We start from the raw sequence: 16,984 nt of genomic DNA on the forward strand, positions 1-16,984 counted from the left end.
TGAGACAATCATGGGGAGGGCCCTGAATAATGTTAAGAAAATGGCATTTTAAAAGCTGTCACAGTTGGCACTGAGCTCTGGAAAAATTGACGTTTTTACTGGTCTTTGAACGCTGCTTTTTCTGCCAGGCAGAAAGCAAGGTTTTAAAGCCGCCCACTGGTGTAAAATCGGTGTTCTAACTTTTTACACGTCGATTTTACGTCATTAATTGATTTATTGAGGCCACGAGGCCACGAGGCCACGAGGCTGACCTCAGCGAAGATCAGAACGCAGTTATTGCTCTGTTAGTTTCAGCATCAAAGATCTGCAGTGACAACCAGAGGTGTGGCCTCGAGTCACATGACTTGATGTCATTTAGTTTAGACTTTAGACTTGACTTGGACTTTTAAACCAATGACTTAGGCTTGAACCTGTTTACTTCAAACACTTGAGATTTCACCCCAAATCTAAAATGTAACACACATATTACATAAAAAGTGCGCACTGTTAATTCATTTCATTCATTATTACCACACTGCGTACTTATGTGTGCGTGAGCTGTATCACAGCCGACCAAATGAACCAGATGGGCCAAATGAATCACAGGGGCCAAAAATGCCCCTGTGATTCATTTTTTTCAGGTAGATAAACTATGAAGTAGTGTGTGTGTGTGTGTGTGTGTTTGTGTGTGTAGCCGGAAACACGTGACCTCCACAGTAGGCGGAAATACGTTCCTGCATGGATCATCGACTGTGGAAACCTTGCAAGTGGATCGTAAAGGTTGGCACAGAGTCTTTCATACATAAATTTGCCGTTAATAATTATATAATTCTAGGAATCATCTACTTTGCTTACACTGATTACGTTGGCACTTTGTTAGCGTTACAACAACGGTCAGACCCCCGAGGTATCTAAACTTTAGTAAGAATGTGAACTTTTGACACCTCTGGTTAGCATTTAGTGGTCAGTTTCAAACGTATTTGATTTTTGCTTGTTATGAACAAATTCACTTCACTGCTTTTCATTATCTGTAACATCAATGCACATTGTTCCATTTACTGCATATTGCACTTAATCATGTATCTCATCCCACCTGCATCAACATTGTAAAGTTTGTCACAAAGAGGTTTATATATTTATAAATATTCTCTATTCCATTCTGTTCTGCTTTTTTATTGCCCAGATGTTAGTTAGCCTTTGTTAAATTGTCTGTTATGTCAATAGATACGTATGTCACAAATCAAAGTGTCTTGTAAATTATGTTTTTGTAAAGAATTTTCTCCCCAAATCTCTTACATGCTAACTGTAACGTGTTATTTCTGCTAAAACCTGAACTTAAATGTGTATATGGTGTTTATCTGTTTTTCTCTCTGTTTTAGATGCACGTATCAATGTGGATTTCTGCCTCCAAGCCAGAATCGCAGGAATGCACAACATGTTGCAGAAGACTCTTTCACTGCCCTCTGTGCCCCACTCTCAGCCCTGCTGTCAGGGCAAAGATCGAGGAGCATATAAATGGACACATTAAAAATGCTTTGTGATGGGTCTGTCTAGCACAGACACACTGGAACGAGAGACTTTTAATACAACAGCAAAAAGCATTAGACACCAAGCAGACAAAGTTCTTTGTGTTACTCGTATACGAGGGAGAGAACCATGAGTCGCTCTCGTCCGCTCCCTCGTAACACTGCTCTTTTATTGAAGTTACATGAATATGCATAGGTTTATTAACATATGACGTATACATACAAACGAAGAGTACCTTGTCTGTGTGTGTGTGTGTGTGTGTGTAAACAACTTCCTTAAACCTGTTGGTCTGGAAGTCCAGCAGTTCATCTAAACAAAAAGCACTTAGACTAGAACAGATATAGATCGTTTATCCTACCACAAAACAATAAGAGAAGGTACGACCTCTCCCATGCTCCCAGGATGTGGGTGTGAATGACAGAACACTCTGGAATGCACACAAAGTCTTTGCAGACTCCTAAGGATTAACCCTCTACCAACATGACATTGATTATAAAACTCTAAGCATATATGAGTAGATATTTCTAAGCATAAATGACAATCCAATAATGTAAACCTGACAGTTCCGCCCTTTAGAAAAGTTCCCAGTTATGATCACCGCATGTCTGACAGTGTCAATGCAAACACACAGCATATGTCAATCACCCTAAATTACTGTAAAAGTACACAGTTTGACAAATGTATTAGCAGTCCTCTTATTCCTCTTTGATCTCATCCAATGGTAAACTGCATCCCACAAGTGAACAAACGAATTGTTAATAGTTAAAAGAGAAATTAACATCCCAGCTTGGTGGTGTTCCTCATCTAGGCATGTAAATCACACGTCTCTCTGCAGAGTGTTTTAAGTTCTGCAGGGCGTCATGAATGTCTCTTCCAGTTGTCTCCATCACTGTCCATAAGACCAGAGTCCAAAATGTATGTAGAATAGACATTCAAACATACCAGGTGGTTTTGCTGCTTGTCAACATGGCTGTCAGGTGTCTCCAAAGCTGCAGGCCTCGTCCTGCGAGGGGGATTTTATGACTCCTCTACTGTCCATCCCTCTCTGCAGAAAAACCCCCATGTGGAAAGGGTGCTGGATCCAGTTATCTTACTGCTGTTATGATCCCAGCAGTATTCAGAGTGTCATTGTATGCATAGTACAGTGACACAGCATTAGGTGATGTTCATAGGAGATTGCTGTCATCACCACCATAGCTTCTGGTTCCTGTGCTTTTCACAGAATCATGATGTCATCCTCGAACTCCCTCTGTGCTGTCGATGGAGCATGGCATGCTCCCCTCATCCTTCAGGTGCCCGTCTGTCGTCCACAATCTCCTCTGTTGGCCTCTGGAAATCCCCCTCGGCACAGCTCTCATTCCAACGCAGCTTCGTGGTTATTGCTGTGGCTCCGGAATCTGATCTCACAATGGGCCCCAAACAGCACGACCTTTGACCTCAACCACTGCCTGGGCTGTCAGCTATGCCTGGAATGGTTCTTGTTTCTCACTGGGCCTCTGAAGATTTTTTAGGAGATCCCTTTCAGCAATATTCTGACTGCTGCACCTGTATTTCCTTGCTAAGAGGAAAAACTTCTATTTGGAGAGCATGTCAGCAATCATCAAACCACATTTCTCTTTAGTTCAGTGAACTTCACTTATAGGCCGTCAAAGCCTATTCTGAACATGGATGCACCACTTGCATAGGTTTAACACCTGTAAATGAACTGTTAATTCCACAAATCGCTGCAAACATCATATAAGACATAGAAAACATAATGTAAACCTGACACTTTGCTTTTCAAAGGCATGTTGGCATTAAATATACCTCATAGTTAAAGTTATAAATATGCACTTCTTTTCAGCACTTCTGCAGTCTCTTTGTTGACTTAAAAGTTACATAAAAGTTCACATTGTACAGTTCAGTTCATTCATCAGCGAGACAAAAAGTGTGTTTTCATAAAAAATGTTTTCCTGTTCACCACATTTTTTGACAGCTCTTATGATTTATACCAATTTGCTTTCATTATTGAGGATGGCTTGGATATTTTTGTTAATATGTACAATATGTTGCTTGTTTTTGTTAATATGTACAATCAGATTGTTAGATAAACTGATTGCATTCTGTACAACTACATTTAAATTACATGTTGTTGACTTTTCTTTTTTTTTTCTCTCTCTCTTCCAGACAAAATGATATGCCGGTGCACTTTCGCTGCCCTGTCTGTAACATGGCAGTCATACAGCGTGGGGATATGGCAAGGCTTTAATTGTCATGTCAGCATTCAGGACTGCTCCCCACTGAACTCTCCGATGAGCCCTGCCTCTCTCCCGCTGACCAGATCACAAGCTTGTTGATAAATGGGACTGAATGCAAAGATTTCAGAGAGATTGAAAAGGAAGTCTTCACTTTTTATTCCAAATTGTACTCCTGAGAATATTCAGCAGCTGATTCTGATAGTTTCTTTAATAAGATTAATAATCTCATCCCATGTGTTGACAAGCCGTTCAAAGATCTGTGTGATTCAGAGCTTAAAATTGAGGAACTGGATTTAGTGGTCATGAAAATGGCATTAGACAAGTCCCCAGGGACAGATGGACTCACTACTAATTTTTATCAATTCTTCTGGAAGGACCTAAGAACATTATTTGATGCATTAAAGGAATCGATAGAGAAGAAAGAACTGATGCCAAGCATGAAACAAGGGTTGATAACCCTGATCCCTAAATCGAGTAAGGATAAAAGAATTTTAGACAATTTAAGACCTATCACCGTACTAAACACTGACTATAAGATCCTGTCTCGAGCTGGAGCTGAGAGGCTAAAGAAAGGCATCTCAAACATTATCAGTGAAACACAATCAGGTTTTTTGAAAGGAAGACTAATTCATAACAATATTAGGCTGGTTTAGGATCTCCTTGAGTACAGTGAAATAATCCGAGAGGATACATCCTGTACAAAGCATTTGACTCAGTTGAACATACGTTCATATTAGAAACTCTGCAGTCTTTTGGTTTTGGACAGGAATTTATCAATGTTATAGAGATGCTATATAATGACATTAACAGCTCTGTTTTGCTAGAACATGGTACATGTTCAAGGTTTGAGGTTAATAGAGGGATAAGGCAGGGATGTAGCAGCTCACCACTTCTGTTCATCATGGTTGCTGAGCTGTTGTCTATTCTGATTAAAAACAGTCACATTGAGGGGTTAACTGTGATGGGTGAACAGATAATAATCAGTCAGCTGGCAGATGATACCACCCTGTTTTTAAAAAATGAGGACCAGATTCCTTCAGCCTTACAAGTGATCAACCACTTCTCCAAAGCTTCTGGCCCACAGCTGAATATTAATAAATGCGAGATTCTAGCTCTGAGTGTCCCCTGCAGTCAATAAGTAATATAAAGATCAAAAAAAGAGGTGAAGTATCTGTGCTTTGTAATTTGCAAGGATAAGATATTAACAGAAAATAAGAATATCTGTGCCAATATAGAAAAGCGTAAGTTTTAAACAGGTGGCTGCAGAGGGACAAAACTCTGTTAGGGAGAATCTTGCTAACCAAAATGGACCAAAGAGTAAACTGTTAAAAGTAAGTACTGAACATAACAATATTAGTAATTTTACAATATTGGGGTCAACCTTCAGGATCAATAACGTTTTATTGAATTGTTAGTTGACCTTAATCTTACAGAGAATGTGATGATTTCATGGATATTTAAAGTCAGCACTGAGACACATTTAGTAATGCCAACATTACAAAAGAACAATATTTGTCTCTTATATATAACACAGTTATATATACAGTGTCAAAGGAACCTGTCTTTGAGTGAAGATTTAAGGTGACAGGAAATATAAATAAGTGCAGCTTGAATCTTTACTGAAGCTCAGTATTTGAAACAGAGTTCATTCACTGCTGTAGTAACTAATAATGATTGAAATAATAACTTTAATATTGGCCATATTATATTTACATTACCATAGTGAGATGACTTTAGTCTCATGAACAACATTAGCTAATTGTTATTTACTAGCTAATCTTAAAATGACTGTTCAGTACAGAAATGAAGCCCAACAATCATGTTTTACAGTCCTGTGGTCTCAGCCTCAGATACTCAACTTCAAATCAAAGCTCATGTAGAAACAAATAAAAGATTTTCTCCTTCATTTCTGTCAAAAAAGCTGTATGAAACATTTCCAGCTGTTAGTATCATGGTTGCTAGGCAACCTGGGCAGTGCAACAGAGGCTAGACCGTCCCATTTCACAAGCCTCGCACTTCCAGCCTTAGCGGTCTTTGAGTACGCGGCCCGTGTGGACCGTTAAGGCTGCAGACCTTGAATTGGGATACAGCCAGGTGAGTGCAATTAAGGGACAAGCTCCAGGGCCAATCAGGGGTGAGAAAGTAAAAGAGGAAACAAGGTAAATCTGGTCATGTGAGGGAGAGTGAGACAAAGGGTAAATAAAACAAGAATCTTTATAACGATAATTAAGCAATAAACAATTAAAGGACAGAAAAGTTTATTTTCACTTTCAACTATAGACACTTGATCTTTAAAAACAAAAACTGTACAGTCAGCACTTTTCTGCAATTTTACATTTATTTCTCACAATTTAAGTCCAAACAATCATGCTGACAGTTTTTTTCTCATTTGTTGTGTATAAAAGCAGTTAAATATGTAATTTCTTTACACTGACAGAAAGGGCAGTTTCACTGGACCGGCCCACTAAAGATCACAGTGGCTGTGATGTAAGATGAGTTTGAGAGGGAAAAAAAAAAGAAAAACATTAAAGTGATTTATTCAGGCTGCTTGGAGAAAAGGCCAAATACTTTTGATCCAGTCATCACAGTCCTGCATGATCACGCTGATGTTTGCTCAGAGCAGATAATGAAGTGAATGTTTTTGCACATTGGTAACAGTGAAACAGTTTATTTACAGCGTGGGATCGTTTATGTTCGGAGTATGAACTGAGATTCTTGAAGCTTTTGTGACACTGGTCACAGCTGAAGTTCCCTTCAACGTGTGTATTTTCATGAATATTACGATGACCTGACCGTGAGAAGCTTTTGTCACAGTGTCTGCACTTGTATGGTTTCTCTCCTGTGTGGACTCGTTTATGTATTTTAAGATCACGTGCAATGGTGAAGGATGACCCACACTGGTCACAGACATGCTTTTTAACCCCACTGTGACAGAGTTCATGTTCTTTTAATTTACTTGGTATGGGGAAGCCTTTCCCACATTCTTTGCAGTAGTTCATTTTGTCTCCAGTGTGTCTGCGTTGATGTAGCTTTAGGCTCTTTTGATTACTGAAAGTTTTTCCACAAAGGTCACAACGAAACTCTTTCCCACCACCACAGTGCTCACAGGGTTGAGAACTGGATCCATCTGTGTCGCTCTGCTTCTAAACAAAGACACAAAGACAGTGTAAGTCAGGGGATTCCTTCAACATTTATATCCTGTTTTTAATCACCATTTTAATGATCTACAAGTACAGAAGGTCAGAGACATACATAGAATAGAATAGAATGCCTTTATTGTCACTATACAGTTGTACAGTGAGATACAGAGCATCTCCACTATATACATACAGATGTAAAGAAGGAGATGTTGCAACATTTTGAAAACTTTGTGGAAAAAAATTGCTTCTGCTTTTGAATTCTTCTCTTTCTATACCTCCATGTGGCAATGTTGGCTGAGTGGTGATACCTATTGTTCAGGAGATTACTGTAGCAGCTTCCTGCACCTTAAAGGTGGGCAGGAATAGTGTGGAGTGTATATGGGCAGCCTCCACCATCTGTTTTCTTTAGCATAGCAGTTAGCGGACTGTAGTTAGATTGCAAAGAGTAATCACTGCAGGTTGAACGGGTCATGGATGGAACTTTGAGGTTAGAGCAGGGCGATATGACCAAAAATATTTATCACGATATACATTTGAAAATTTGACGTGAGACAAAATACTTTACAACTCCACAACTTTATTAGTGCAAAAAACCCCATCAATGTATTTTCACTTAAACAAGCAGCTTTTTAAGTGCATTAAAGTTATATAAAAATTTAACAGTGCAAATTCTTTGCTGACTGTTTAACTAAAAGGCATTTCCAGTGGAAACTGGCCGACATATCCTCAGCATAACCATGTTTAATATCCACAAAACTTAAAAAGAGGTTATACACACACAGTACGGTAACATTATGTTGAAGCACAGTACGTATCACTCCGCGAGGGCCCGCCTACGATAGCCGTAATGAATAAGCAGAGTTGTTCCAAACAGCCAGGCTACAATTACAAGATAAAAATATAAATACATACCTCACAGTAACTGCACTTGTACAGTTTCTTATTGGTGTGGATCTGTTGGTGGACTCTCAGGTAATGTGGAGCTTTAAACGTCTTCTCACACTTGTCACATTTATAAGGTCTCTCCTCATTGTGGGTAAACGTGATTTTGTAACTGTGTGTCTGTTGCAAATAGTTTCCCACACTGATCACAGCAGTAAACGTCATGTCTGGTGTGGATGCGTAGGTGAATATTTCGATACCCTTGATGTCTGAAAGTTTTTCCACAAATGTCGCAGCTGTACGCCTTAATTCCAGAGTGGGTAACTTGATGAATCTTTAAGTAGCTACTGCGAGCAAAAGCTTTGCCACACTGATCACAGCTGTACGCTTTAACTCCACTGTGGATGAGTTGGTGTGTTTTCAAGCTTCCGGCATAAGTAAAGTCCTTTCCACACTCATCACAGCTGTATGGTTTAACTCCACTGTGGATGAGTTGGTGTGTTTTCAAGCTTCCGGCATAAGTAAAGTCCTTCCCACACTCATCACAGCTGTATTTTTTCTGTCCCTTTCTTCTGTGAGGTTTGTCGGCCTCCTGAGAGCGCTGACTTCTTGCTCCATGTTGGTCCTGCAGTGACAGAGATACAAACAGAGGCCGTGAGTGAAACGCAGTCGTGGAACAAACTTTTTTTTACTATTGTACGATCTACTGTATATAATATATAAAGCGCCTTGAGGCGACTGCTGTTGTGATTTGGCGCTATATAAATAAAATTGAATTGAAACTCCCTCTGTAATAAAAATAACAATAAGAAAAATATTTTGCTCATTGGGAAAAAATATATTGTATGAAAAATTACGAGTGCAGCTGACTTTATTTTACTTCAGTATCCTTATAAAATGTGATCTTTGTATTTTCTTGTAACTTGACCACAGGTTCAACATTTCTTCCTCACCATCTGTGTTGAAGTCATTGTTTCCTTTGTAGTGGCTGAGCTGAGTCCAAATGGCTGAAAATGTTCCTCCGTCAGATTCTCCTCCTGCTGATCAGCTGGGACACAAAATAATATTTTTATGTATTTGATCTCTGACAAAAAGAAGCAGAGCAAACACAAACCAGCGAAAAGCAACAGTTAGAAGATTCATTTGTTCCAGCAGCTGCAGGATGGTTTCTACAGGCTGAAGAACAACAGTCACTGCAGGAATCAACATCTGCACGTTGATTTTCTGTTAGAGGAACAAAGTGAATGCAGACACACACAGACAGACTCTCTCCAAACCCTCAGAACAAAAGCTGTCCAGCTTTGTGTGTCTGTCAAAATGCTTTTTACAAATCCTGCTGGAATCAGTGTTACAGCTGCAGTCAAAGCAAGATGGAAATAATGAAGAAGGAAAGTTCAAATCTACTGTGAGATTATTATTCTAAACGTATGTTATCTTATACCTATAGTCAAGGTAGTTGAATTATGTTAACAGCTGTAGAACATAAATATATCCCTTAGTCTAGATTGTGTGCAAAGTATGTAGCTTAGTTTCCCTTATATTTATATTTATATTATTATTATTATTATTTATATTATTTATATTTTTAGGTTAAAAGAACATGACCATCTTTGGATTCTGTTAGACAGGTGTGCGCTGCCTTTGATCTGCTGTGAATGTATTATACTGTTTTCTTGACATGTCAGACTGCTAAATCATGAAGAGAATGTTGTGTGCAGAGGACCTTGTGCCGATAATAGAAGAAACAGACCACATTCCCTGCCCCCACCTTTATAGAGGGCAGAAAGACAGGGAACCGAGGTCATAACTTAGGCGCCGTGACAGAGAAAGAATGTGAATGTTTAGGCTTTTACGACTAGGTGGGGGCCAGTAGAGGTTATAAGAAGCTGTGTAACCCATCACCATTTTGAGATTTGCTGTGACCCTCTTCATGCATGTCTCCCCATCCGGATGGCTTATGCTCATTGTATGGAAATAAATGATTGTTGATTGAGCATTTATACACCGAGTATTGTCCTTCCTTCAGCCCAAAGATTCAAAGAATTGGGAGATTTTAACACTACTCAGACTAAATGTCTTCAGTCAGTGTGTCAGCCTCCAGTTAATAACAGTGGTGAGAAACTGCACTACTGAACCTCCACTGACTGAGTAACTGCAGTTTGGTGCTTCATTATAACTTCATGGCAGTTAGTACACAAACTGGAGAAAACATCTAAGAAACTGAAGGTGAGCTGATAGTAAGAGGATCATCATCTCACACTGCACCAGGATTCTCAGACCATGTCATGGTTCACTTGATCCCTGCAAACAGGCACAAACTAAAACTCTCTAAAGCTTTTGTGAAGACACTGACACAGTGGACTGATGAGGCTGTGGAGAATCTGCAGGTGTGTCTGGACTGCACCGACTGGGAGGTTTTCAGGATTGTTACCAACAGTTTGGATTATTATAGAGATGCTGTGACGTCCTGTAAAATCAGCTTCTGTGATGACAGCTGCACAGCATCACACACCAGGGTGAGAAGGAGGCTAAGGCTGGAAAAGCAGGAAGTGTTTCAGAGTGGGGACAGAGAGAGTTTCAAAGTTCAGCTTTAGTGAGGCTAAACTCCAAAACCTGTTTGCAGCTAATGACTCTGCTTCTGTCTGGAAAACAATCAGACGGTGAACCAACCACAAACCTAAAGACCCCACTGCACCAACAATTCACAGCTGAACAGCTCCTGCTGTGGATTCTACCAACAATGACCTGTTACTCCCCCACCCAAGACTTTCAACAGCTTAGCACCCCCCATCATTATAAAACATGGGCCTGGACCTTCTGTAGAACTTCAACTACAGAAATAAAACTGAAAAAAAACCCCACCCGAGTTCGCTCCATGATCAAGATTTCATAGAATAAACAATTATAGTCGGGTCTCCCTGTGAAAATAAGCATTAAACCTTCAAATATTTACGTGAGCAAAAGAAATCAATCTGATCAATGAAAAGTGGAAAAAACTTCTGCCTTCTGTACACAAAACTAAATAAAATCCAACATTCAATCCACAACACGATAAAAACATTCTTCTTCCAAATCACCAAGAGCTGCACATTAACCACCACAATATATTTTTATTCTCTGTGCTTTCAAATATGAACACTGTTTACTTTCATCTGTTTCATTAGTTGTGTTAACATCTTCCTGTGCATCACTTTACAGCAGCCAGACTCATTGAAATGAGACTTTGTAGGAGTTCACTTCCTCTCATGTGTTCATCCACAGCAGCTGGACAATAAAGTCTATAGTGACCCTGATACTGCAGCAGATCGCTCTGATTTCCTGTTATCACTTCAAATAGAAATGAGACTGTAGAGGTTTGGTGCATGCAGAAAAACAGCTGCAGGGACAATGAAAAGACTTTTCTGCTCCAACTTCTCCCAGCATGCTGAGCTAATGATTAGTTGGTGTTTTTCTCCAAACACTCTCTCACTCTTCTCTCAACGTGTTCACAATAAACTGTGAACAGACACCGAGGAGAGCAGCAGAAGACCTCATTCAGGAGCTAAACTCAACATGAACTGAACTCACAGTAAAGTTAGCTCGATGCTTACCTTTAGATGAGGAATGGGCTGCAGCGCGCTGAGGCTTCGGATAATTTTTTAGAGAAATCCAGGACATGGAAACCAATATCGGAACTATTAGCCCCTCACACTTCCCGTCTGGTGAAGAAATGATCTAAAAATCGCCGTTTAATAAGTCAGGATCCCGTATGTTACGCCAGCGAGTAGCTTTGAACGTTTGTGTCGCTACCCGATCCGTACAGGAAACCCGATAGCTACCCCGCATGCGCAAATCTGACGTCACTTCCTCTATTTGCCAACATTGCGACATTCAATATGTTTGAATGATACAGTTTTTTTTTGTTTTTGTTTTTTTTTAAAGAACTTAACAAACAATGAGTATACAACATACGAACAGATGAAGTATACAAAAGAACAGAACATAAACACAAAAGCCAGGGGTAAAGAGAAAAAAGTAATAATTATACGAATGCACTCAAAAATTCACATATATATATTGTTTTGAGAGCCTTTTTGTTGGTGGAGTCTGATATTGATTGTATGTACAATTCCACATCCTTAAACAGAAATATGGTGTTTTATTAGTAAACTTACATTTATGCATGAAAAATTTAGCTAAAAGTATTAACAAATTTATTACAAAAAACATTTATCATTCTTCTTGGGGAACTTAAAGAAACAGAATAAAACATTTTCCCATCGTAAAGAAAACTCCCTTAAAATATGGACAATAACAAAACTGCTAAATTCCTGTGTATGAGAACAGTACCAAAAAAGATGTGTCAGAGTTTCTGGATGATCCCCACAGAAAGTACAATTAGTATTTATGTCTCTTTTAAATTCTACCATGTAGTGACTGGTTGGATCACATTTATGTAGAATTTTAAATGAAACTTCCTTCACCGTATTTACAATCAAATATTTATGGGAGATCATCCAGACTGTCTTCCACTTGATATCTGGAACATATTGGTTCCAGTAAGATATTATATACGGGAGAGAGACGATATCTTCTTGGAATAAACTACGTATTCTCTTATTGCTGTTACCAAGTTCCTGTGAAAAGCAGATTTTTCCTACTGGTGACTCAGCTGGATCAGGTAGAGTGACTGAGGTAGATATTGAGCTGTCAGTGTTTTTATATAACATTAAAGTACCTGAGGGTATGGCACCAAGCACCATTGAGAATTCCTGAACACTGATTGGAAAATTATATAGTGCAATAAAGTCATTGTAAGTAAGTAGTTGTCCCTCTTTATTAACCAGCTGAGCCACCAATAGGATCCCATTTTGCACCCAAGTTTCCAGGAAAAGTGATTTATCTGTTTTTCTCTCTGTTTTAGATGCACGTATCAATGTGGATTTCTGCCTCCAAGCCAGAATCGCAGGAATGCACAACATGTTGCAGAAGACTCTTTCACTGCCCTCTGTGCCCCACTTTCAGCCCTACTGTCAGGGCAAAGGACGAGGAGCATATAAATGGACACATTAAAAATGCTTTGTGATGGGTCTGTCTAGTACAGACACACTGGAACGAGAGACTTTTAATACAACAGCAAAAAGCATTAGACACCAAGCAGACAAAGTTCTTTGTGTTACTCGTATACGAGGGAGAGAACCACGAGTCGCTCTCGTCCGCTCCCTCGTAACACTGCTCTTTTATTGAGGTTACATGAATATACATAGGTTTATTAACATATGACGTATACATACAAACGAAGAGTACCTTGTCTGTGTGTCTGCGTGTGTGTAAACAACTTCCTTAAACCTGTTGGTCTAGAAGTCCAGCAGTTCATCTAAACAAAAAGCACTTAGACTAGAACAGATATAGATCGTTTATCCTACCACAAAACAATAAGAGAAGGTACGACCTCTCCCATGCTCCCAGGATGTGGGTGTGAATGACAGAACACTCTGGAATGCACACAAAGTCTTTGCAGGCTCCTAAGGATTAACCCTCTACCAACATGACATTGATTATAAAACTCTAAGCATATATGAGTAGATATTTCTAAGCATAAATGACAATCCAATAATGTAAACCTGACAGTTCCGCCCTTTAGAAAAGTTCCCAGTTATGATCACCGCATGTCTGACAGTGTCAATGCAAACACACAGCATATGTCAATCACCCTAAATTACTGTAAAAGTACACAGTTTGACAAATGTATTAGCAGTCCTCTTATTCCTCTTTGATCTCATCCAATGGTAAACTGCATCCCACAAGTGAACAAACGAATTGTTAATAGTTAAAAGAGAAATTAACATCCCAGCTTGGTGGTGTTCCTCATCTAGGCATGTAAATCACACGTCTCTCTGCAGAGTGTTTTAAGTTCTGCAGGGCGTCATGAATGTCTCTTCCAGTTGTCTCCATCACTGTCCATAAGACCAGAGTCCAAAATGTATGTAGAATAGACATTCAAACATACCAGGTGGTTTTGCTGCTTGTCAACATGGCTGTCAGGTGTCTCCAAAGCTGCAGGCCTTCGTCCTGCGAGGAGGATTTTATGACTCCTCTACTGTCCATCCCTCTCTGCAGAAAAACCCCCATGTGGAAAGGGTGCTGGATCCAGTTATCTTACTGCTGTTATGATCCCAGCAGTATTCAGTGTCATTGTATGCATAGTACAGTGACACAGCATTAGGTGATGTTCATAGGAGATTGCTGCCGTCACCACCATAGCTTCTGGTTCCTGTGCTTTTCACAGAATCATGATGCCATCCTCAAACTCCCTCTGCGCTGTCGATGTAGCGTGGCATGTTCCCCTCATCCTTCAGGTGCCCGTCTGTCGTCCACAATCTCCTCTGTTGGCCTCTGGAAATCCCCCTCGGCACAGCTCTCATTCCAACGCAGCTTCATGGTTATTGCTGTGGCTCCGGAATCTGATCTCACAATGGGCCCCAAACAGCACGACCTTTGACCTCAACCACTGCCTGGGCCGTCAGCTATGCCTGGAATGGTTCTTGTTTCTCACTGGGCCTCTGAAGATTTTTTAGGAGATTCCTTTCAGCAATATTCTGACTTCTGCACCTGTATTTCCTTGCTAGGAGGAAAAACTTCTATTTGGAGAGCATGTCAGCAATCATCAAACCACATTTCTCTTTAGTTCAGTGAACTTCACTTATAGGCCGTCAAAGCCTATTCTGAACATGGATGCACCACTTGCATAGGTTTAATACCTGTAAATGAACTGTTAATTCCACAAATCGCTGCAAAAATCATATAAGACATAGAAAACATAATGTAAACCTGACACCTATGTTGGCATTAAATATGCCTCATAGTTAAAGTTATAAATATGCACTTCTTTTCAGCACTTCTGCAGTCTCTTTGTTGACTTAAAAGTTGCTTTTCACATTGTACAGTTCAGTTCATTCATCAGCGAGACAAAAAGTGTGTTTTCATAAAAAATGTTTTCCTGTTCACCACATTTTTTGACAGCTCTTATGATTTATACCAATTTGCTTTCATTATTGAGGATGGCTTGGATATTTTTGTTAATATGTACAATATGTTGCTTGTTTTTATTGTGTATGTACAATCAGATTGTTAGATAAACTGATTGCATTCTGTACAACTACATTTAAATTACATGTTGTTGACTTTTCTTTTTTCTCTCTCTCTTCCAGACAAAATGATATGCCGGTGCACTTTCGCTGCCCTGTCTGTAACATGGCAGTCATACAGCGTGGGGATATGGCAAGGCATTAATTGTCATGTCAGCATTCAGGACTGCTCCCCACTGAACTCTCCGATGAGCCCTGCCTCTCTCCCACTGACCAGATCACAAGCTTGTTGATAAATGGGACTGAATGCAAAGATTTCAGAGAGATTGAAAAGGAAGTCTTCACTTTTTATTCCAAATTGTACTCCTCAGAATATTCAGCAGCTGATTCTGATAGTTTCTTTAATAAGATTAACAATCTCATCCCATGTATTGACAAGCCGTTCAAAGATCTGTGTGATTCAGAGCTTAAAATTGAGGAACTGGATTTAGTGGTCATGAAAATGGCATTAGACAAGTCCCCAGGGACAGATGGACTCACTACTAATTTTTATCAATTCTTCTGGAAGGACCTAAGAACATTATTTGATGCATTAAAGGAATCGATAGAGAAGAAAGAACTGATGCCAAGCATGAAACAAGGGTTGATAACCCTGATCCCTAAATCGAGTAAGGATAAAAGAATTTTAGACAATTTAAGACCTATCACCGTACTAAACACTGACTATAAGATCCTGTCTGGAGCTGGAGCTGAGAGGCTGAAGAAAGGCATCTCAAACATTATCAGTGAAACACAATCAGGTTTTTTGAAAGGAAGACTAATTCATAACAATATTAGGCTGGTTTAGGATCTCCTTGAGTACAGTGAAATAATCCGAGAGGATACATCCTGTACAAAGCATTTGACTCAGTTGAACATACGTTCATATTAGAAACTCTGCAGTCTTTTGGTTTTGGACAGGAATTTATCAATGTTATAGAGATGCTATATAATGACATTAACAGCTCTGTTTTGCTAGAACATGGTACATGTTCAAGGTTTGAGGTTAATAGAGGGATAAGGCAGGGATGTAGCAGCTCACCACTTCTGTTCATCATGGTTGCTGAGCTGTTGTCTATTCTGATTAAAAACAGTCACATTGAGGGGTTAACTGTGATGGGTGAACAGATAATAATCAGTCAGCGTGCAGATGATACCACCCTGTTTTTAAAAAATGAGGACCAGATTCCTTCAGCCTTACAAGTGATCAACCACTTCTCCAAAGCTTCTGGCCCACAGCTGAATATTAATAAATGCGAGATTCTAGCTCTGAGTGTCCCCTGCAGTCAATAAGTAATATAAAGATCAAAAAAAGAGGTGAAGTATCTGTGCTTTGTAATTTGCAAGGATAAGATATTAACAGAAAATAAGAATATCTGTGCCAATATAGAAAAGTGTAAGTTTTAAACAGGTGGCTGCAGAGGGACAAAACTCTGTTTGGGAGAATCTTGCTAACCAAAATGGACCAAAGAGTAAACTGTTAAAAGTAAGTACTGAACATAACAATATTAGTAATTTTACAATATCGGGGTCAACCTTCAGGATCAATAACGTTTTATTGAATTGTTAGTTGACCTTAATCTTACAGAGAATGTGATGATTTCATGGATATTTAAAGTCAGCACTGAGACACATTTAGTAATGCCAACATTACAAAAGAACAATATTTGTCTCTTATATATAACACAGTTATATATACAGTGTCAAAGGAACCTGTCTTTGAGTGAAGATTTAAGGTGACAGGAAATATAAATAAGTGCAGCTTGAATCTTTACTGAAGCTCAGTATTTGAAACAGAGTTCATTCACTGCTGTAGTAACTAATAATGATTGAAATAATAACTTTAATATTGGCCATATTATATTTACATTACCATAGTGAGATGACTTTAGTCTCATGAACAACATTAGCTAATTGTTATTTACTAGCTAATCTTAAAATGACTGTTCAGTACAGAAATGAAGCCCAACAATCATGTTTTACAGTCCTGTGGTCTCAGCCTCAGATACTCAACTTCAAATCAAAGCTCATGTAGAAACAAATAAAAGATTTTCTCCTTCATTTCTGTCAAAAAAGCTGTATGAAACATTTCCAGCTGTTAGTATCATGGTTG

At 39.2% G+C, this 16,984-nt stretch overlaps 1 pseudogene across 1 annotated transcript; it reads right to left on the reverse strand.

Annotated features, from left to right (window-relative positions):
- Positions 1-6,317: 6,317 nt before the first annotated feature.
- LOC148101638 (uncharacterized) lies at positions 6,318-11,564 on the reverse strand (annotated as a pseudogene). Its single transcript, XR_015719671.1, has 4 exons — positions 11,356-11,564; positions 8,719-8,813; positions 7,796-8,390; positions 6,318-6,886 (listed from the first exon to the last, which is right to left on the reverse strand). The product of XR_015719671.1 is annotated as an uncharacterized LOC148101638 (transcript).
- Positions 11,565-16,984: the final 5,420 nt, after the last annotated feature.

This window comes from Neolamprologus brichardi, chromosome 9 (genome assembly GCF_056152115.1).
Source record: "Neolamprologus brichardi isolate AB-2024 chromosome 9, ASM5615211v1, whole genome shotgun sequence".
In the NCBI taxonomy this organism is placed as follows: Eukaryota; Metazoa; Chordata; class Actinopteri; order Cichliformes; family Cichlidae; genus Neolamprologus; species Neolamprologus brichardi.